Source organism: Sturnira hondurensis, unplaced genomic scaffold (assembly GCF_014824575.4).
Source record: "Sturnira hondurensis isolate 20B ecotype Veracruz unplaced genomic scaffold, ASM1482457v3 Scaffold0017394, whole genome shotgun sequence".
NCBI lineage: Eukaryota > Metazoa > Chordata > Mammalia > Chiroptera > Phyllostomidae > Sturnira > Sturnira hondurensis.
In genome coordinates this window covers 9,839,297-9,862,754 of record NW_028090025.1, presented here as the reverse complement: position 1 = coordinate 9,862,754, position 23,458 = coordinate 9,839,297, and the positions used below count along the sequence as shown (strand labels likewise).

Genomic DNA, 23,458 nt, shown 5'->3' with positions numbered 1-23,458 from the left:
GAGATGATATATACTTATTCTTAATACTTAAAATATAAAAACTAAGAAATATAAGATGTGAAAATTTACAAACACTTTAAGTATGCATATGAAAAGAATTAAGAATTTCAACCAGATTTACTGTGCTTTCCTCAGTTCTGATGAAGCTTATATTCACAAATTTTTATTTTTTTAAATGCCAGAAGAAATCAAAATATTTCCCTATAGAACACTTCCATTTGTACTATCTTATTGCTTATTTTTCTGGGTTCTAGTTCCCAATTCTTTTCAGTATTAGCCTTTCTTATTCAGGAAAATGGATAAGAGGTGTATGCTACTATTCTTAGTTCTTTAGTACACGTCTTTGGAGTGTAACTGTTCTCTCTTCAAACAAGATATCTGATACTTGTGTCTTATATTAGGTGTTAGGCACAACGCTTGTGCAATTCAATTGGTATACAGCAGCATTTTGGCTAAGATGCTGTCAAAGCCTTCATGAGCTGTGGTTGACAGATGATGGCCTTAGAGCCTTCTATCAATTACAGGCCAAGCTTTATCTTAGTGGCTAGAGAGAATAAGCACACTTCATGAAACGTGACTAAATGTGATCAAATTTACATTGTACACTTGGATCAGTATGAAAATGTTCAAATTTTTATCTGCCAAAAGAAAATTGAGCAGATGTAAAATTGCCCTAACATATAATTGCTCAATAAAATGGTCATATGAAGGGCAACCCCCCCCCAAAAAAAGACCTGGAATTATCTTCTGGAGGGCAGGCCCCTTATAGTACAGGCTTCCCTTGCTAGGCGAGTATTCTGCAGGAACCCATCAGTAACACTGTACCATTTGGTGTTGTTGTGAGAGGCTGTGTTTGGCTTCAGTGAATTTTTTTTGAAGACTTTCATAGTGGTTGCCCATTTCATGATGAGCAATTTACTGGTGCACCTCCCCACATGACGCTGAGTGTTCAGCAGCTTTTGACCCAAAATGGCATAACCCCTGTGGCCCCCACCATTCACTTCATCTCACCTCGAGCAACTTCTGTTTGTTTACCTAAAGAAAAAAGTCCTCAAAGAGAAACGCTTTGCTGATGTGGAAGAGGGGAAATAAAAAATGACAGAGCACTAAAAGGCATCAAAATTCACAAGTTCAAAACTGTTTTGAGCAGTGGAAAAAAACGTCTCAATAGGTATATTGCATCAAATGGAGAATACTTTGAAGGTATTCTGCAATATTTTGAAGGTATTCTGACTGAAGTTTAAACATGTAAGAATAAATACACAGTTTTTTATAAATAAAGTCCATTTTTTGGATGGTGTCCCTCCCTTGTATGTAGTAGAGGAGAGAAGTGAATTATGTAAATAAGTTTCTGCTCTATGGGGGTCAACTCAATCCAACTTACCACATTCTTTTCTCTTGAATATGTATGCCTGAATATAAGGTAAGCTCAAATGTAAAGTAGTCTCCCCTTATAAACTTTTAGAAAGGTAGATTAAATTATAAAAGTATTCATTTATTAATTTAGGTATATAGATATAATTTAAGTCACATTTTATGAAGCAGTACAATAATATAGAAGGATTGCTTTAGCCACTTATATTTCAGAAAATCTTCTTCCTCAAACTTTGTCCATGAGTCTTTGTTGTGTTTTTGTCATTGGTAGAACCCGTTTGCATTGTGTGTCTAGTATGGAAATCCAGGGGGCGTCTTCATTCTGTCTCTTTTGTTTGAGTTACAGCAGTTTTTGAACACACGTATGATGTAACACTGAAGATTTTATGTATAAACCACAAATACCATTCACAAAATAGTGGGGCTGGGTTTGTTGTTGTTGTTGTATGTGTCTTATTGTATATTCATAATCTCTATAGTTATATATTCATAATCTATAGTTGTATACTCATAATTCATAATTACTCGTGTTTGATCTCTGATTGATTATAACATTTTTGTAGTTTCTGTTTCTGAATTTAATCCTTTTTTGAGTAGTAACATTGTATATTCACTCAGTTTAAAATTGAAGTGTATAAATGGGTACATAGTGAAAAGTAGGTCACTGTCCCTTAACTACCCAGTTACTTCCTCAGAATTACCAACTGTTAACTTGTGTCCTTTCTGAGAGAATAGTATTTGATGACTTTTTAAAAGCAGTTTTGAAAGTCTTTGTAATAACATCCAACACTTTGAGTTTTAAGTTTTAACCTAGGAATAATAAATATGTTGATTTTTTCCTCCCTCTTTTTTTCTGATTTTATTAAGATATATCTGTAAATGTCCTAAAACCAGGTTTGAGTGAAGTAAATTTTAAAAAATATTTACATTAAATTTATTGGGGTGACATTGGTTAATAAAATTATATAGGTTACAATGTACAATTCTGTAATACATGACCTGTACATTGCATTGTGTGCTTACCACCCAACGTTAAATGTCCTCCCACCACTGTATATTTGACCCCCTTTTCTCTTTACCACCTCTCCCCCAGCCCCGTTTCTCTTTGGTAAGTGCCATACTGTTGTCTGTGTCCATGAGTTTTTGTTCATTTATTTGTCTTGTTTGCTCTCAGTTTTATATCCCACATATGAGTGAAATGATATGATTCTTGGCTTTTCCCTTATTCTTGGCTTATTTCACTTAGGATAATATTCTCAGCATTGAACCATGTTATTGCAAATGGCAGTATTTCATCTTTTCTGTGGCTGAGAAGTATCCCAGTGCATACATGTACCACATCTTTATCTAGTCATCTGTAGAAGGACACTTTGGTTGTCTCCATGTGTTGGCCACTGTGAATAGTGCTACAGTGAACATAGGGGTGCATACATCTTTACAAATAAATGTGTTCAGATTTTTTTTTAGTGGACATCCATAAGAGAGGTTGCTAGGCCATTTGGTAACTCTATATGTAATTTTTGAAGGTCCTCCCTATTGTTTTCCATAGCTAATTCATTTTTCTCAAATCCTTTTTTGTTTATTATTAACTAACTGAAAGAGCATCTCATAATATGAGATTTTGTGTAAAGACTCTGATGAGAGAATCTCCTTTTTTCTGATAAGTGACTGAGGAAGTTAAAACCCTTACCTTATATTTAGGCATACACTAATTTTAGGTTTATGATATATTAGCTTAATTTGCATATACATCACAAAGTATAAATGGAATCCTTATACAGCTATCGGAAATCTAGGATTTTTGATAACATTGATGTGAGTATAGTAGAACCACATCAAACAATATGTAAACAAAAGAACCATAACTTTCTTACCTTAATGATTTTTTCAAGCTTATTCTTAATTTTTTAGGTCTTCTTAATGCCATGTTTAAATCATATACAAAATGTAGGTGTTAGCTCGAAATTAATTAATACAAAGTATGGTTTAGCTATTTTGAGATAATCAGATTTAGATTTTTCTAAAATACTGTGTTTTATTGTTATGCCTAAGTTTTTAAATTTCACTTTAGAATTCTTTTCTTTTGGGGGTAAATGAAAACATTTCAGTTTGGGCTCGGCATGTAGAAGGATTATGTCACCAAATAGTTTATATATAAACTTTACAAGGAACATGAAGTTGACATTTAAGTAATGATTCCAGGATCTCCCCTACTTTTTAAAGATTTTATTTATTTATTTTTAGAGAGAGGGGAAGGGAGGGAGAAAGAGAGGGAGAGAAACATTGATGTGAGAGAGAAACATTGGCTGGTTGCCTGTCATATGTGCCCCAACTGGGGACCAAACCTGCAGTCCAGGCGTGTTCCAGGACTGCAAATCAAACTGGCGACCCTTTGCTTTGCAGAACGATGCCCAGCCAACTGAGCCACACTGATCAGGGCAAGTCTCCCCTTATTTTTGATTAATATTTATGTTGGCAGTAGTGGAGTGGTAAAATATTTCCACCACTGGAGTAAACATGAAAAATGTTTAGTAAAGATAAGCTAGCATTTTCCTTTACCCATGAACGTGGCCAAAATAGTTGTATAGTTAGTGATACTTCAAAAGTAAAGCAGCCATTTAGGCAACTAACTCTTCTCAAAAAGTGAATCCTTTGTAAAAGAAAGTAGATATACAAAAACAAATAAATAATGTACCTTTCCTAAGACAATGCATACACTGGGATATTGAGCTTTGTTTTGGCATTTTATACACAGAGTAGACTCATTTTCATGTTTCAATATTAGCATTCCTTCAGATGGTGGGAATAAAAGGGGGATCAATCAAGGGGACAGTGAGCTCTTTTATTGTTTAAATAGGAAAAGCTCAGGTGATATAAAGTGAATATAGTTTTGTAAAAGGAGGGAAAGGCAAAGTTGATGGAAACAACATACTGGAAAGAGCTGCGGCCCCTTTGCTGAGGCCCACACCTAGAAGAGATGATGAAGAAGCAGCTTTTCATTCATGAGGCCATTTGCAAGACCAGTCTATGTTGGTTGGTGAATTTAAGCTTTTAAGTCATTGCCAGGAGTATCTTAGAGTAAGTGGATAAGTTGACATAGATTCCCCTTCTATAAACCTGTTTGGTATTTCAGTACTTCTTGGTATGTCTCTGAAGATAAGGCTCAGTCATGTTAACATGGCCGCAGACACCACAGGCCAGCCATGAGTAGTAGTGTCAAGTGCATGGAGAATGAGCATTTGCCCCTTCTTCTTCCTATATTTACCGACCTTTTGAAAGTGTATTTACTATTAAGCCATCAGCAGGTTTTAGGCCTCAGTGAAGAGGGGAGACTTATTTGTTATTCTCAAAATGTTGGTATTACTAGTTACTACAGTTGTTGGGTTTTTGTATAGTCCCATCTTGAATTTTTTTTCCTTAAGATTTCTGTCCATTGAATTCATTATACTGAACAGTTTTAGACCATTTCTTGTTCTATTCCAAAATGATCACTTACTAGAGAGAAAATAATTTATTCAAAAGCCTGCTGTCACACAAGGGAACACAAGGTGGCTGTTTGTATTGGATCCAATACCGGTATTAATCCATTTGCCATCAGACGAATTTTGCCTTGCCATGGAACCCAGAAAAAAAACACCCCAAAGCCTGCTCCTCTTGTTCCATGGAAAGTAAATGGCACATGTTCACTGTGTTTTCCCTGTGAACTGTTTCACAGTTCTCTTTGTGTTTTACTTTGAAAACATTTCCCCACTACTCATTACCCTGTTAGGCTTACTGGCAGCCCAGGTTTGGGGAATGTACAAAAGTGATGAATGTGTCTTGAGCACAACCCTGTTCTTTAGAATGTACAGGAGCTGGTGTGGCCTAATGGAGATTGGTAAGGGAAAGAGAAAATGTAACTATTTTTCTCTGGAGCAAACAGCCAGGCATAAAATTCTCATAGTGTCCTTAATGGGAGAGAAATAATTAGAGGGTAAATAGCCAAGGCAGGGAACTATGGATTTTTGCTTTCCCTTTTTACAACTGGAGGCAGTAGAAATGAATAATTTTCTGTAAAATTGTCTTGTGATTGGCTTTACTATTAACATATTTAGGAGCTTGAATATTTAAAATAATTCTTTAAGGTAAAAATACTCTGATACATTCAGATAATTTCTTTTTCTGTTTTTAGGAGTTTCTTAAGAATATTTAGACTTAGAAGAGAAATATGTACTTCTTAAATATAACTTTTTTAGTTTTCAATATTTTTTTAAAATTCAGCTTTAGGACTTATACCAACCACAATTACAAAGTTTAAAAGTCATCTGTGAACCTTTTAACAATGACAAATGAAATTCTTGATTAATTGTGGCAGCTCTCATACTGTTTTCATGACAATCTCTTGAACTCTTTCCAGATGAAAAAGAAGACATATAAGTAGCTTAAAGGTGAGGTGCTGTCCTTCACAATGGGCTTTATGTAAAGTCTGCTATTAAATAGCATGTTTTGTTTCACAGTGTAAACAAGCACCTTTAACCCTGTCCACCTTCTTTTTTGTACTCTGGATTTCTTATTTGGATAGTTTTGCTGTTACTGAGGATTTAGTTTGCTTAAGTGCATTGCTGAACACACCCAAATAGTATGTGTGTGTGTTAAGGGAGGGAGGGGGTGAGCGTTAATTTACAGTCTTCCATTAGTAGCTGGCATGTTCAGAAGACTAACACAGGAGTGCTTCTGTTACTGCTGAGGGGGTAGATGAAGCTTGCAGTTTCAAAAGTGCATCAGCAGGACCATCAGCCCCAGTTATGTAACGCCCTGAAGCCTCATTTCGAGTTACTTATTCAGTCTTTAAATTGTACCCTCTCGCAGAAATTCCTAGAGTGTCAGCAATGAACATATTTACATTAAAAGTTACATTCAGAATGTAGTTATTCACAGCTCAACCAGCATGAAACCACGTTATCTTAAATTTATAAAAAATGTCTAAAATTTTTACAAAGCTTTTCTAGTTACTAGTCATAGAAGTACATTATTTCTAATATAGATTATTTGAGATAATTTTCATAAAACTGGAGTCTACCATATGATTTATATTAGACATTGGGCCAGTGAATAAACAGAAACTAGTTTATTATTTATTAAGCTAATTTATTATTATTTAATAGTCTCCTGTTTCTCAGGGAGCAATTTTAAAAGGTAATATATAAAGTACTGGGTTGGCCAAAAAGTCTGTGTAGTCTTTTCCATAAAATAAAAGACAGTTTTCATTTTCAACAGTAGCTTCATTGATTTGGACATTTTGAGAATGTCAGCTGTCTCCCACATGGTATAATGTTGATTGTTCTCAGTTACTGTCTCAATTTGATCGCTATCAGCTTCGACTGGTCTGTCCTAACGTGGAGCATCATCCAGCAAGAAACCTCCAACACAAACCTTTGTAAACCATTCTTGACATGTTTGATCAGTCACAGCACCTTTTCCATACACTACACAAATCTTTTTTGGCATTTCAGTTGCATTTTTACTTTTCTTGAAATAATAAAGCATAATATGCCAAAAATTTTGCTTATTTTCTTCCATCTTCAGTCTTAAAATGGCTACACCAAAATTCACCAGTTTTGATGGGGTTTTTTTAATGCACACTCATACGGCAGCTGTCACAATACAGGGTTGTTTCAAATGAAGCTAAAGACAACTAAGTGCTACTAAAGCCATCTTATGGAAAAAAACAGACTTTTGGGCCAACCTAATATAAATAAGTAGTTACTAAATATGACTGAACTATAACCCCCTGGCACCTTAGGGCTACTTAGAATTGAATAGTTAATTTGTAGTTGAATTATTGAATCAGCCCTGTGCTGGGCTAAGAGACTTTGTTGAAATTAAGTCAGTGCTCTTTTTACTTATGTCTGCCGTCTAACCCAATCGCAGTCACCTCTTCTAGCTAGAAAGGAAGCGAAAGGATACGTACTGGGTACCTGCCTTCCTACCATAGCTCTATAAAAGCCTACTGAATGTAGGGAGTGTACTGGGAAAGAGTGATCCATGATTATTTTTCTTCCTCTGTTGTTTTATTTTTAGAAAGTAGTATTGTGGCAGAAAGCAACAAGATAAATATGTTGGAGTAACATATGTATTGGAATTTTCTCTTGGGTTTGTAGCTAATAATCACCCAGACTAATAAGTATCATACCCAGTATTTTTCTAACCCCTTTAAATTAATCCATATTGTTGGCTACCCTCACCTGCTGCCCTCACTATTATTAACAGGAAGTGTAGTCTTTGGGGAGTCAGGACTCCAGTCTCCTCTGCTGACTCAGTCTGTGAGCATGGGTAAGTCTCAGATGCTCTCTGTGTCACGGTATGCTTTTTGTAATATCCATGTGGTAGCTTTCAGCCCATGTGTCTTTCTCTGGCTGCCCTCCCTCATTACATCATGTGTTCTTATATCTCATGACATTTGCCTTGTGTTCTTCTTTGGGCAGAAACAGAAAGGATGAAAGATGACTTCTGTCTCAGTTAACTGATGGCATTTGCTGTAGACAGAAATCAGTCATGTCACTGTTTATACATTCCTCACAGGTATATTATTAAACACACACACAAGCTTGTGCAATTAGTCAGACTTTCCACCATATTGAAAAGGAAAGAGAAATTGATTAATTTGAGTTATTCTAAAAAATAATATATCTAATATGCAATATTTAAATTTAGAATATGCGTTATTTTCTATTTATGCTTTTCAAGGGTTGGCAGGTATGTGTTAACATTTTTATAATAGCACTCAGCTATCAGTTAAAAGACAGTATTTCAGCTTTTTCTTTTGAGGTCTCATTATTCACGTTATTTTCTTCTTATATATGTTGTTACTTTCATTAAGAAAATGTTAACAGTTGGGTGTCTGTTTTACCAACCTAAATTTTTGACATATGACCTCTGTTTAATAAAGGTGTAACAAGAAAAGCAAAAAGTTTGGTTCACAGCTTGCCATTGGTTCTTGTAGGCTAGGCTGAGTTTAAAAGCTAACAAATATTAGAATTTGTCAGCACTCTGCAGATTTGAGATTTATAGCTACAAACTAGGAGACCCTCTTTGACAGAAGCCTTGGTCCCAACATATCAGTTAAGAAGTATATCAGTTGGACTGCTTGATCAAACCACATCATGGATTATATAAAAGAAAAGTTTGCCGTATCAGAATAGGCATACTTTTTATTGTTAGAAAAGATCTGTTGAATGATCATTGCGTCTCTAAAATAATTAGAGACGCATTAAAATAATTCTTAGATTCTAAGCCTCTAATACAATATAGGCAATTCACAATGTACTATATTCTCATAAAAATGTTGCACACATAGATCTTTGAAAGTAATTCCTTCAACTATCTACAGAAAATTAATGTAGAGATGGTTCTTGCAGACGACTGAGGGGAGAAACACCCAGTCTTAAAGAAAGAGAACTGCAGAGTCTAGCCTAGAGCCTGCTCTCCTGCACTAGATGTGTGGGATCAGGTCACTCACAGCCTGTATCTCTCCTCTGTAAGTAGGAGGCATGTGAGATACACCTCACAGGTTATTGGGAGAATTAAATAAAATAAAGCATTTACAGTAACTAGCACATTAGTAGTACATGTTACAGTTACTCAGCACTGCATGCGTGATATGAACATCCTATGAATGAGGCAGCCTGCACTGTGGTGGAGAGTACCAGTTCTGTGTGAGCCACCACCCTGTGTGAGTCGGATTCCGGCTGCAACATTACTAGTTATGTGAATTTGGACAAATTAGGTGCCTGCCCTTCGCCTCAACTCCTTATCTGCAAAATGGGGATCATACTTCTTTGAGTTGCTATGAGGATTAAATTGAGTTCATGTAAGTCAAGTATTTAGAACAGTATGGGCATTTAATTAGCTCACTGTAACTATATTTTATTCATGTTTATATTTCCAGAATGCAACATTTCAATTCATGCTAAGTGAGTATCGTTTTTCGGGGTTCTGCCATGGTGTTTGATAACTTAGTGTTGCTTTCAATAGTCCCAGTAATTTTTGCTCCCATTTTCCACGGGTATTTCTTTTTAAAGATGTTAGAGTGACATGCAGTTTAAATGTCCCACTGTGTACCTTTTTAACATTTGAAGAGCCACTTATCTGATGAGAGCTGAGAGGGCAAATGTAATAGGCACTGATTTCCCATGAAGTTTGTCTCTCTTGTTGGTACTGCCAGTTCCCACAATCCTAGCATTCCCTGGGCATCAGTCAGTGTCTACAAGGAATGATTTTCAAATATTAAAGCATGTGAAAAGACAAACAGGCCAAAACTCAGAGCTCTCTAGGGACTATGACCTCCAAAACAGACTCTGTTCTGACATTTTCACAGGCTGCTTGAGGGAATTCCAGCAGGGTCATTCCATTTGGTAAACTCCTCAACAAACCCTCTGTCATCGAGGACTAATTTACAGATTTTTCTCCTTATGTGCTTGTTCTGGAGGGATTAAGATAGTGGATATGGTTGCTGAGACTTTTTTAAGGCATTTAATGTATATAACTACTATACAGACGACTTTTGGTATTTTGAAGTCATAAAACAGTTATTTGTTATGTTGAAATTTTTTTATTTTGTTTATTTTATTTTTTATTTTTTATATATTTTTATTTTGTCTTTTAAGTTCTTTTTCTTTTTGATTTGAGGAAATGTCATAACCATATCTAAATTAATTTTTATTAGCCCTCCAAAATTGACTAAATTCAGAAATGATCTTTTAAAAAACATACATTAAAATGTGTATATGATCACTTGTTTCACAGTGGCTTTGTTATATGTGAAAACAGAAACAGTTCTATTGTTGTAGAATATTCTATGAAGTCCTGGTGTGATGGCAGTTGTTTAGATGAGGGTTTACCCTTACTGGCACTGGGGGCAGATCTTAAGTTGTTTTTCAGTTAATCTGAATCCTCTAAAAATATTTTACTGTGTATTATTATATATTTCTTAAAAAAATACACTCCTAAAAATAAATGAGAAGGACACAACCCAAGAGATTTGGAGCCTGGACAACTTAAGGAAATGGGTAATTAGGGCTTATTTGGTTTATAGTTGGCCTTAAATGCTGCAGCCTCATGGTTGTCTGAGTCTGAAGTCTTGTGAGTAGCATGTATAAAGTTCCAGATGTGAATAGTGTTCCTCATTTGAAGAGTCAGATTTATTGGGGATTTTGTATGGTTTCTTTCCTTCTTGGCATGTTTCTTTTTCAGTGAGTCCTATTAAATGAAAGAGATCTTCACAATGAAAAATTTCTTATGACTTGATATCTCATTCTGTTGTAGTATTATAATACATTTTGAACAAATTTAAAAATAGGACACAGGCAAGTAAATTGACATATCTCAACCAAGCCTTTCAAAATTAGTAATAAAAATAAAACTTGTTTTATTACATACATTTTAGCACCCTGTCAGAAACCCAGGATGTTTCAGAGATTTGTTAGTTAAAAAAATAGATACAGATGTGAAATAATAAGTTGCTTAGTAATTGATCACAAGTAGTTATTGAATGTATGAAAAATTGTGTGGCTCTTGAGTGATGTATAAAATATATATGATGAAAAAGATATAAATGTTTATGTGACTGTTTTCTCAGGCCAGGAATGCAAAGGGATATTTGCATTGGGCATGCTCTGAATACGAGAAGGTACTACTTTTCTAGCAGTCGATTCTTCTAGCATCGATTTTTCTATCCCTTTCTATTAGCTAGTCTTTTCAGTTTTCAACTAAATGGAATTTAGTTAAATAACAATAAACCAGTGAAATCTCTGGTTGCATATTGTGTGCTTATTTATTTGTGCATAGAAGCAGAGTAGCTGATTGATTGATTGCTGAGTGCTTTCTGAACTCTCAACAGAAACAAAATGCTTGCAGCTTTAAAAAGTTGAAGATTTTATTTGGATACCCAAATATTATGATTTTGAGAGTTTTCCAGGTAAAGAAGTTTAAACTTAACCGCCAGTCAGATCAAGTTAGGAATGAACAAAGTGAAATTTAAAGAAATTCAAGAACTTATCCCTAAATCTGTACATTTTGGATTTTAGTGATTTTAGACAGTACAATTGGCCCTTGAACAACACAGGTTTCAAATCCACCATGTGCAGGTCCACCATATGTTGACTTTTTTTCCAAAAAATATGTACTTGGCTGACTGTGTTCCCAGGTTTAATATCATGGATTGAATCAACCATCAATCAAAATTCCTGATCCTCTGCTGGGAACCCACAGATACAAAGGGCCGACTTAAGTTATATGTGAATTCCAACTGCATAGGATTCAGAATCCCTATCCCCACATTGTGGAAGGGTCAACTGTACTTTGATTTTTGTTTTATTCTCCTATTACACTAAAACTATTCAAAACTTCTCATGAAAATGCATACCTTTCATAAATGACCATAAATGTTTCATGTACCCTTAAGTATGAGATAAATGTTAGTTAGGTCTAGTTGGCTTATAAAGTTGTTCAAGTCTTATATATCTTCACTGTTTTCTTTTTACTTGTTCCATCAAAGACTTAGAGGTACATTGAAAACCTCAACTTCTATTAGATTTGCATGTTTCTCCTTTCAATATTGTTTTTTCCTTCCTGTATTTTGAGGCTCTGTTACGTGTTCTTGATGAATTGAGCCCTTTACATCATAAAATGTTCCTCTGTCCTTGGTAATCCTTCTTCTACTAAAGTCGTCTATGATTGATAGTAATATAACCCTTCTAAGTTTCTTATGTTTAGCATTGCATGATAAATCTTTTCCCAGCTTTCATTTTTAACCCATCTGTACTTTTATATAAAAGTACATTTTATTTAGAAATCATAGAGCTGGATCTTTGTTTTTTGAAAGTAGTCTGAAAATCTGTCTTTCAATTGTAAGGTCATCATTGTTCTGTCTGGTGCACTGGATATCTATTTCTGTGTGACAAGTACACCTTTAGCATCTTAACACAGACACATGTATCACCTCACAATTTCTGTGAGTCTGGAATTCAGGCACGGCTTGCAGGGGTGTCCATCATGTGGCCCAACACAAAATCATAAAGTTACTGAAAACCTTTTTTTTCTCCGCCAGTTTTCATTATGCTTGTGTATTTAGTGTGTGGCCCAAGACAATTCTTCTTCCAATGTGGCCACGAGATACCAGAAGATTGGACACCCCTGATAGAGGGTACTTGTGCCCCAAGGTTTCCTGCAAGCTTGCATGTGTGTCAGCCAAGGCTGGAGTTTCATCCAAAGGTTCCACTGGGGAAGGATCTGCTTCTAAACTTACATTGTTCTTAGTGAGGTTCGGTTCCTTAAGGGATGTTGGACACTGAGTTCCTTGTCACAGTGTGGGGGGCGGGGGCAGAGGGCGCTCTCCAACGGGAAGGCTGACTTGAGCAAAGGCAGCAAGAGAGAGTCTGCTGGCAAGACAAAGTAAAGTTTCCTGAACATAGTCCAACTTTATTGATTAGAAACAAATTACTCAATGGGAGAACATTCTAAAAGGTAGTAAATACCAGAAGGTAGGGATCACTGGGGACTGTCTTAGGCATTACCTACTGTAATTTAATTTAAATTCATCATTTTTTAAAATATATTTTATTGATTCTACCATTACAGTTGTTCTATTCCCCCCCTTCATTCCCCTCCACCCGCACACTCCCTCCCCCACTATTCTTCCCCCCTTAGTTTATAACCACGTGTCTCAATTTCTTTAGATTCTATATTTCCCCCACTATTCTCGCCCTCCCCCTATCTATTTTCTACCTACCGTCTGTGCTATTTTCTCTGCCTTCTCCACCCTTCTCCTCCTCCCACTCCCCTGTTTCTAACCCTCCATGTGTTCTTCATTTCTATGGTTCCACTCCTCTAGATCAAGCTGTCCTCTTGGTTTGCTTTTGTTTTAGGTGTGGTTGCTAATAACTGTGAGTTTGCTGTCCTTTCACTGTTAATATTTTTCATCATCTCTTTCTTAGCTAAGTCCCTTTAGCATTTCATATAATAAGGGCTTGGTGATGATGAACTCCTTGAACTTGACCTTATCTGAGAAGCACTTTATCTGTCCTTCCATTCTAAATGAAAGTTTTGCTGGATAGAGCAATCTTGGCTGTAGGTCTTTGGATTTCATGACTTGGAATACTTCTTTCCAGCCCCTTCTTGCCTGTAAGGTCTCTTTTGAGAAATCCGCTGACAGTCTGATGGGTACTCCTTTGTAGGTGACTGTCCCCTTATCCCTTGATGCTTCTAGGATTCTCTCCTTCATTTTGGTCTTGGCTAATGTAATTATGATGTGCCTTGGTGTGTTCCTTCTTGGGTCCAACTTCTTTGGCACTCTCTGAGCTTCCTGGATTTCCTGGAAGTCTATTTCCTTTGCCAGACTGGGGAAGTTCTCCTTTATTATTTGTTCAAATAAGTTTTCCACTCGTGGTTGTTTCTTTCCCCCTTCTGGTACCCCTATAATCCGGATGTTGGAACGTTTAAAGATGTCCTGGAGGTTCCTAAGCCTCTCCTCATTTTTTTGAATTCTCATTTCTTCATTCCTTTCTGGTGGGATGTTTTGTTCTTCCTTCTGGTCCATTCCATTGATTTGAGTCCCAGTTTCCTTTCCATCACTATTGGTTTCCTGTGCATCTCCCTTCATTTCAATTAGTTTAGCCTTCATATGTTCCTCTAATTTGTGACTATAATCTACCAGTTCTGTGAGCATCCTGATAAATAGTGTCTTAAATTGGGCTTCTGAGAGGCTGGCAATCTGTTGGTTGCTTAGAGTTATTGGCTCTGGGAGTTTGAGTTCTTCTTGCGCCATCTTTTGGGCTGTTCGTGCCTGTTCTATAGCAGGATTGGAGCCCTAAAGTGTTCACTAGAGCAGGGCAACTCAGTCGCTGGGTTGTGACGTTGTATGTGGGGGCGGGGTCAAAGAGGGACAATGGCTTCCCGTCTGCTGCCTGCCGCCTAGGCCCCCACCGGCGCCGCAGCCGCCACTGTCACCAGGCCCACGAGTTTCGTTCCACTGCACTCGAGTGTGCCACCGCTGTCAGCCCTCCACCACTGGGTTCGCCCCCTGGGGCCTGCGTGGTCTGTCTCACTGTGTGCGAATGTGCGACCTTGGTCAGTCTGCCCCGCACCCCAACTAGTTCCAGGCTGCCTGCGCTCCTAGGTCTGTCCTGCCGACCCAGCTCCGCTGCTGGCTCCACCTCTCTTACCGTCCTCATTGAACGGTTCGCAGCTGTCGGACTCCCGTATAATTCCGTTTTCTGGTCTCTGGGTGTGTTTTAGTTCTCCAAAACTTTTGTTGTATCCAAACTTGGTTGTGGGAGAAGGCACAGTGTTTCCACCTATGCCTCCATATTGGCGGAAGTCCCTAAATTTATCATTTTGATCTTTGTTTATCCAGTCTGTTCTCTGTTTCTTTATTCCTCTTGCCTTTTTTTTAGTATTTCACTTTGCTCTTTTTATATCTTATTAGCTATACTTTTATTTCAAGAGTTCACTGATTTTTTTACGTACACACGTATATTAATTTATTTTTTTGTATTTTCCTTTTTTGTTTCATTACAGTTATCCCAGTTTTTCCTCCATTGCTCTCCCCTGGCCCCCTTCCCTCCGTCAGTCCCCACACTGTTGTCCATTACCATGGGTCCTTTATACATGTTCCTTGACTGGACCCTTCTCCTCCTTTCCCCCATTTTCTCTCACCTCCCTCCCCTCTGGTCACTGTCCATTTGTTCCTTCTTTCCATGTCTCTGGTTCTGTTTTGCTCATTTGTTTGTTTTGTTCATTAGATTTCAATTATAGATGAGATCATATGGTCTTTGTCTTTTCTAATGTAGGTCTAATAAGCTGCCAATCCTACCTAATAAAATGTTTACCTTAGATATTACATTTTAATCTCTATGAGTTCCCTTTTGTTCTTTTCTGCATTGTCCGTTTCTCTTGTCATTATATACATGTTTTCCTTTAAATACTTGTACATAGTTATAATAGCTATAATAGCTGTTAGTAGTTTCATTTTTTTCCTGTCATTTCTGAGTGTTTTGTTGACAGTTTTTCTCCTACTAGAGAGACATTTTGCCTCTTGGCAAGTAGTCCAGTAATTTTTTTGACGTAATAATGTGCTACATTGCTAAGTGGCTGGCTACATTGGTATCTTCCTTTAAAGAGTATTGGACTTTGATTTGGTAAAAATCTTGCACTTTTGGGTCACTATCAAGGCCTTTTAAAAGCTCCTTAGGAAAGATCCAGGGTAGCATTCATGCCAGGGGTGGTTCCTTAACTAATAGGACTTGACCCCCTTGGGAACCCCAGCTGAATGCCCACTAGATGCCCCAGGGGGGGCTTTTCTGTCATACTGTTGGGAGCTTGAATGTCCTCCAGCTCTGTGTGTGCTTCCCATGTTGTTTAGCTTTTGTTTCATTTCTTGGCCGGCCTTGTGAAATTTCACAATATGGATGTATAACTTAGTACTCACCAGACTCAAAGCCACCCTTATGCAGATTTCTAGAGCTTTTTTTCATTATTGGCCTTTCCTTGTCAGTAATCTGCCCTGAAATTTCCAGCTGCCTTAGCCTTCCATACTCTCATCTCTATCTCCTCAATTCAGCTAGCCTGACTCTGTTTGAATTAACCCTCCTTGGACTCAGTCTGGAAATTGTTTCCAGGTGGAAAGCTAGGGTGACTGTAAAGGTTATCTCATTTGTTTTCCTTCTGTTAGTCTTTCATTGCCTGTTTCCCAAAGCAGTTGTATCATGTACTATGTCGTTTTCTCCTTTTTTTATGGCAAGTGATAAAATGCAGTCCTTGGTAGTCCATCACAGCCGAAAATGGGAGTTTGGAGTTAGGGCTTGAACACGAGGCCTGTGCTGTTCACTGCAACACGTTTCCTCTCTGGGTGCCTGTAACTTAGCTTTCAGACCAGACCACAGCAGTGGTGTCATTTTACGAGGACCTTTGGGTCCACTCAAACCCTCAGACCTCCTGGACACACTGGGCTGCTCCTAGCTGTTTTGATCAGTGAGTGAGTGAAACCAAATTATTGGTTAAAGACTGAGGCCTGTAGTCGTGGTTGGTTCTCACGGCAAGTAGATTTCCAGTTCTTGCTGTAGGTACTGACAGAATGGTCAGCAAGATCTACATAAAAGAAATTATGGCAGAGCCTCTTGGATCACTTGGAGCCAATGGCAGAGTTAAGTTGCTTAAAAAAAAATAAAAACAAAAGTTCAAAATAAAAAAATAATAATAATTTTAAAAAAGAAGTCATCATTTAGGTGGTGGTAGGGATTACCAAAGAGGAAAGATTTCACTGGTTAGCAGAATCCATTCTTCATTAATAAAGAACTGACTCTATATTAATTTCTTTACAGAAATGTTGAAATTAAGAAAAAAATTTGCCTCAGTGTTTGGATTTGATTCAGCTCGGCAGAATAGACTTTAGAAGAGATACTTAAAGATTATACTTTTCTTCTCACATGTGTGTTAATGGAATTTTCTTGTCAAGAATATATAGGTTATATTAAGTAAAAAAAGCAAGGAGTAAAACTGTAGATTTATCATACATTCACAAGTATCGTTGCATTTTTATGTCTATTTTAGAATTAACTTATTTGAAAAAAAAACAGCAGGATCCTGGCCAGGTAGCTTTAGTTGCCTAGAGTATCTATCCCAATAGGCCAAGGTTGCAGGGCCCAGGCACATACAGGAATCAACCAACAAATGCATACATTTGCGGAACAACAAATTAATATCTTTTTCTCTCTCTCTTTCTCTCTAAAATTAATAAATACAATTTTTAAAATTTTTAAATATTTTTTATTTATTTTTACAGAGAGAGGAGGGAGGGAGAAAGAAAAGGAGAGAAACATCGATGTGTGAGAGAAACATTGACCAGTTGCCTCTTGTACACACTCCCACTGGTGACCAGGCCCACAACCTGGGCATGTGCCCTGACCTAGAATCAGACCCATGACCTTTTACTCTGCAAGACAATGCCCAACCAACTGAGCCCCACCAGTCAGAGCAATAAATTTTTTAAAAAACTAAAAACTAGTAGAGTATGATTGGGAACGTGTTGAATTTGTATATTAATGTGGTGTGAACTGACATCTTAATTCCTGTTCACCAGTGATATCTCTGTATTTTTATAGACTTTCCTTAATCTCTCTCAGCCTTGTTTTCTGGTTTTTAGTATAGATGTCCATAAATCTGTTTCTGACAGGGTTGTCAGTGAAACTGGTTTTTAAATTTGATTTTAGTTATTCTGACTTATGACCTTAACATCGCTTTTTGCTCTGCTTTGCTGATGATTTTGTAGACTTCTAATAACCCTTTCTTAAGTGTCATTGGTGTAGGACATCATGATGGAGGAAATGTAGGACATGATGGAGGAAAGCATAAATGCTAATTTTTGCTTTTGTGAAGCACTGGGTAAAAACCCCTTTGGAAGATATTTCATTCTGCATTAGTTCAGATAAGGATTTATTTCTGCCGAAACTGCTAGAAACCTTTCAGGGTGATGTGTGTGTGTGCGCGCGTGCCTATATGTTATGGTCATTTATAAGTGTGTGTGTAGATACTTGTATTTAAAAAAAATAATAGAGAACTCTTACATTACTTTCGTTGTCAGTGGATGAATTTTGACCTAACTGGTTTTGTGATTATTGTTTATTGATGGAGCATGTATTATTTAAGTGTTGGCCTCTGAAGTGCTAGGGCTGCAGAGGGGGGAAGTTACAGTTTCTTTTCTCAGTCATTGATAAGAGTCATTGGTATTGTACTTGCTATAGAAACGGAGCAACCAGATACAGAGAAACACAATAAAACCCATGTTTTTAGAAATATTCCTTATCTGATAGAAACAGGGCCTCTATATTATTCCTGAACAGTATACTGTTTTCTTTAACTTGTTGCAGTGCTTCCGTATAACAGTATGTACAGTCAGTACCATCTCCCAGCAGCCTGGCCATTTGCGACAGCAAATTACTGTCGTTGGCACATACTTTAGAAAATCAGTTGTTTTTTGTTGTTTTGGGGATTTTATTTGTTTCCTGATTCGTAGTACTAGCACCAGACTTTGGAAATGAAAAAACTGTTCTTCTGTTAGGCTATACAATGCTTATGAAGTTCTATGCAATTATGAATGTTCTGAAGTAATGATGAACCTCATTTTGAAAAGATTGGTTATTGGTGACATAAATACCATTCTAAGCTGCACTTATTTGGCTATCCACACAATTTAGCTCTTTACAGATCTCTGTGTTCATGAATTTGCCCTGTTATTTCTAAAACTATTTCTAGAATATTCTACTTTTCCAGCTTTTTTTAAATTGGCTTTTTTGAAAATTGTATGCATTCTCATAAAAACAATGGAGATAGACTTTGTCATGTTATTTCCCAAAGTTTTGGGGAAATAAGACTTTGTCGTGTCTTATTTCTTTGTTTCTGTAATAAGAAACAAAGTTTTTGTTCTTATTAAATATTATTTATGTGTATGTTATATACAAAATCTTAATATAGTTTGAATACACCTCATATCCCACTTCTTGCTTTCTTTTGACATTTTTTTGTTTATATTTGTATTCTGTGTCTGAGTAGTCACTAATGTTGTGACTAAGAAAGTGTTTTTCCTTGGCAGTGTTTTAGGTAAGTTTGCCCTGTTTCGTATTTTCTTTCCTGTTTCTCTCTTCCGTGTTAGAAGGTTTCACCCTTCTTTTTGAAACTTCTATATGCTGTTCTTAACATGTAAGAAATATCCTCTAAGTATTTTTTTAACTTTGTTTCCAAAAATAATATTTAGGGAAAAATTGAAATCACAACAAATGCAACTCTGGAAAACCGTTGTGTGATCACACATAAGCAAGTAGCTGATAACAGTTTTTATGAGAAGTGTTTTCATGGTCAGTCATTATCTCTGTTTCTCATTCTTGGTTTTCATCTTCTTTGGTCTTTTTCTGCTATTTAGATACTTAGCCTGTTAGCTTTTTAAAAAGTACTTTGATTATTCATTCTAAAATGTCCCTGATGTATATATACTATGGCAAATTTGTGAGAAAGAAGAAAAGGGGAGACAAAAAGGTTAATATATATATTCCTACAATTCAGATAATAACAGTTAGTTTTTGTTGCATCTCCTTAATGTTTTTCTGTGTAGACTGTTTGGGTTTTAAAATGTCACTAATGTGAATTTATTTCTTCATTATTTTTCAATTTTACATATATATGTATTTTAATTTTGTTTTATAAGCAGCAATTTAATTATTCGTACTAGCTCAAGTTAGTGCATCAGTTAACCAGATCCTCAGTCCTTTTTTATATAAAGATTTTATTTATTTATTTTTAGTGAGAGGGAACAGGAGTCAAGAAACATCGATCAGTTGCTTCTTGCATACATTCCAATCTGGGACCGAACCTGCAATCCAGGCATGTGCCCTGACCAGGAATCAAACCAGCAACCTTTTGCTTTTCAGGATAATGCCCAATCCACTGAGCCATGCTGGTCAGGGCCAGATCCATACCCTTGAACCCTTAAACTGTTTTTATTTTTTAGTTGTTGCCACGGGTTAAAATCTTTCTACTAGCACATTTGAAACTTTGAAAAATGCTTTTTTAAGGTTTTTTTTTTAAAGATATTCCTTATTTCGTTACCTCAGGTAAAGTTTTTTTATTTAATTTGTTTAAATTTATTTTTATCTTTTTTATTTTTCCATCACCATGTACCACCCCCTATACCCTCTTCCACTTCCACCCACTCCCCTTCCCCCACAATGAACACACCGTAGTGTGTGTTCATCAGTTCTTTTGCTTTCTTGCTTGTTTTATTGATTCTTCCAACTCCCGCTCCCAGAGCTGTCAGCCTACTCTCTATCTATGATTCTGTCTCTATTTTGCTTGTTAGTTCAGTTATTTATTAGATTCTACATATGAGTGAAATCATATGGTGTTTGTTTTTCTCTCACCGCTTATTTCACTTAGCATAGTGTTCTCTAGATCCATCCCTACTGTCACAAAGGGTAAATTTCCTTCTTTTTTTATATCCACATAGTATTCCATTATGTAAATCTACCATGTAGCTGTTTTATCCACTCATCTTCTGATAGATACTTGGGCTGCTTCCAAAACTTGGCTACTATAATTCAGGTTTCTTCATATAAATTCCCAGGAGTATAATCACAAGGTCATAAAGCAGTTCCATTTTTAATTTTTTGAGGTATCACCATACTGCTTTCCCCAGTGGCTGCACCAGTCTGCATTCCCACCAACAGTGCAGAAGGTTTCCCCTTTCTCCACATCTTCACCAGTACTTGTTTGTTGATTTATTGGTGATAGCCATCCTGACAGGTTTGAGGTTGTATTCCATTGTGGTTTTAATTTGCATTTCTTTGATGATTAGTGACATTGAGCATATTTTCATATGTGTATTGGCCATCTGTACGTCCTTTTTGGAGAAGTGTCTAATCTGGTCCATTGCCCACTTTTTAAATTGGATTGTTTGATCTTTTGGAGTTGAGTTTTATAAGTTCTCTGTAAATTTTGGGTATTAACCCCTTATCATATGTATCTTTGGTGAATCTCTTCTGCCATTCAGTGGGTTATCTCTTCATTTTGTTGATGGTTTCCTTTGCTGTGCAAAAACTTTTTAGTTTGATATAGTCCCATTTACTTATTTGTCTTTTGTTTCTCTTGCCCAAGAATGTGGGTCAGGAAAAACATTGCTACAAGTGTCTGAGATGTTGCTGCCTATGTTTTCTTCTCAAATCTTTATAGTTTCTGAGCTAACATTTAAGTCTTTAATCCATTATGACTTTATTCTTGTGTACGGTGTATGAAAGTGGTCGTTTAATTTTTTTCGACACATCTGTCCATTTTTCCTAAAACCTGTTAGTGACTAGACTGTCTTTAGCCATTGTATGTTGAAAGCCTCCTTTGTCAAATATTATTTCACTGTAAAGTTGTGGGTTTATTTCTTGGCTCTCTATTCTGTTCCATTGATCCATGTGTCTGTTTTTATGCCAGTACCATGCTGTTTTGATTACTGTGGCCTGATAGTATAGTTTGATATTAGGTAGCATGATTCCTCCAACTTTGTTCTTCCTTCTCAAGATTGCTGTGGTTATTTTGGGTCTTTTGTGGTTCCATATAAATTTTTGAAATATTTTATTCTAGTTCTGTGAAATACGCCATTGGTATTTTGATAGGAATTCAGTTGAATGTGTAGAGTGTTTAGGGTTGTTTAAACCTTTTAATAATGTTAATTCTTCCTATCCATAGGGAGTATCCATTACATACTCCCATTTATTTGTATCTTCTTCAGTTTCTTTCTTCAGTGTCTTACAATTTTCTGAATAAAAGTCTTTACCTTCTTGATGAAATTTATTCCTAGATCTTATACTCTTTTTAAAGCAATTGTGAGTGGGATTATTTTCTTAGTTTCCCTTTCTGATAGTTCATTATTGGCATATAGAAATGCAGCTGATTTCTGGATATTTGTATCCTACTTTACTGAATTCATTGATCAGTTCTAGTAGTTTTTTGGTGACATTTTCAAGGGTCCTCTATATACAGTATGAAATCTGCAAATGATGACAGTTTTACTTCTTCCTATCCATTTGGATGTTTTTAATTTCTTCTTCTGGTCTGATTGCTGTGGCTAGGAGTTCCAATTCTATGTTGAATAACAGTGGCGAAACCAACATCCCTGTCTTGTTCTTGATCTTAAGGGGGGGAACACTTGTAGTTTTTGTCTATTGAGTATAGTGTTGGCTTTGGGTTTGTCATATGTGGCCTTTTATATTTAGGAATGTTCCCTCTATTCCCATTTTGCAGAAAGTTTTTATCATAAATGGGTCCTGGATTTTATCAAATGCTTTTTGTGCATCTATTGATTGGATCATGTGGTTTTTATCCTTCATTTTGTTTGTGTGATAGATCACATTTGTTGATTTGTGGGTATTGTACCATCCTTGCATCCCCAAAGTTTTAAGGTATTTCCTGGCTAAGAGCATGGACTTTGGCCACAGACAGTGCTAAGATTAAGAATCCCAGCCAGTTATCTTACCACGTGTGGTTTTTTCTTCTGTAAATTAGGACGAGAAGATAATGAACATAAGTATTCAGGTTGTTGAGGGAATTAAATGAAATGAAATGAAGTTCTTAGCATAGTGTCTTGTACACAGTGCTAAGTAAAAATCTGGAGTAATTGTTGAATTGTTTCTATTTTGCAAGTATAAAGGAGTTAAATTGAAATTTAGTCTCATTTATATATTATACCTAATGTGCCGTATCCTCTGTTCAAGTGGTTCATCAAGGTATGTTTACGTAGTAAATGAGAGCATTTCAGTTTGTGAGATGTCAAAAGTCCTCTCGTAAATTAATTTTGTAGTTAGAAATCCTGGAATGCTCGTTGCTTATATATCATAGACTTCACTAAAATATTTTTCTCTGACATTATCATATTGCTTTACAAAATTGTGGCTTTGGAGTTGGTAGTATATTATGTCCTCTGTCTGTCCCTCAGACAGTCAAACTAGGTGGAATCCGTGTTAGGTAGAAGTGTTTTTATCTTGTTAATTGCTTTCAAATGATTTTATTCTTAATGTTTAAACAAGGAATGTCAGGCATAACTTACTTGCCAAATAACATAGAGAATGATGATAGTATGTACTATATCAGAGTCATTTCCTAGAACAATATCAAAATTACATGAGGAAAGGAAATACCTATTTTACAGAGTTGGAATATGATGATTTTCTGGCAGTTCTCATGAAATAAATTACTAATTTCCCCTCAATCTAAAATCCATAGAAATGCTTTTAATTAAATCCTTTCTCAATAGCATTTTGCTTCTTTTTATAACAGCGGTATGTATTTGCTTATCTATAATTATAATACCTTAACATTTGTTTAAATGAATTACATACAGGCCTCACTGGGTGGCTCAGTTGGTTGGAGCATCGTCTAGCACACCAAAAGATTACAGGTTAGATCCCAGGTCAGGGCGCATACCTAGGTTGTGGGTTAAATCCCTGGTCGGGGCATATATGGGAGGCAACCAGTCACTCAGAACGATATTTCTCCCCACCCCCACTCCTCTCTCTAA

At 36.4% G+C, this 23,458-nt stretch overlaps 1 protein-coding gene across 4 annotated transcripts in view; it reads left to right on the top strand.

The window, feature by feature from the left end:
* MRTFB (myocardin related transcription factor B) overlaps positions 1-23,458 on the top strand; it is a 201,601-nt gene that overhangs the window by 65,313 nt on the left and 112,830 nt on the right. The gene's annotated exons all lie outside the window — the stretch shown is intronic.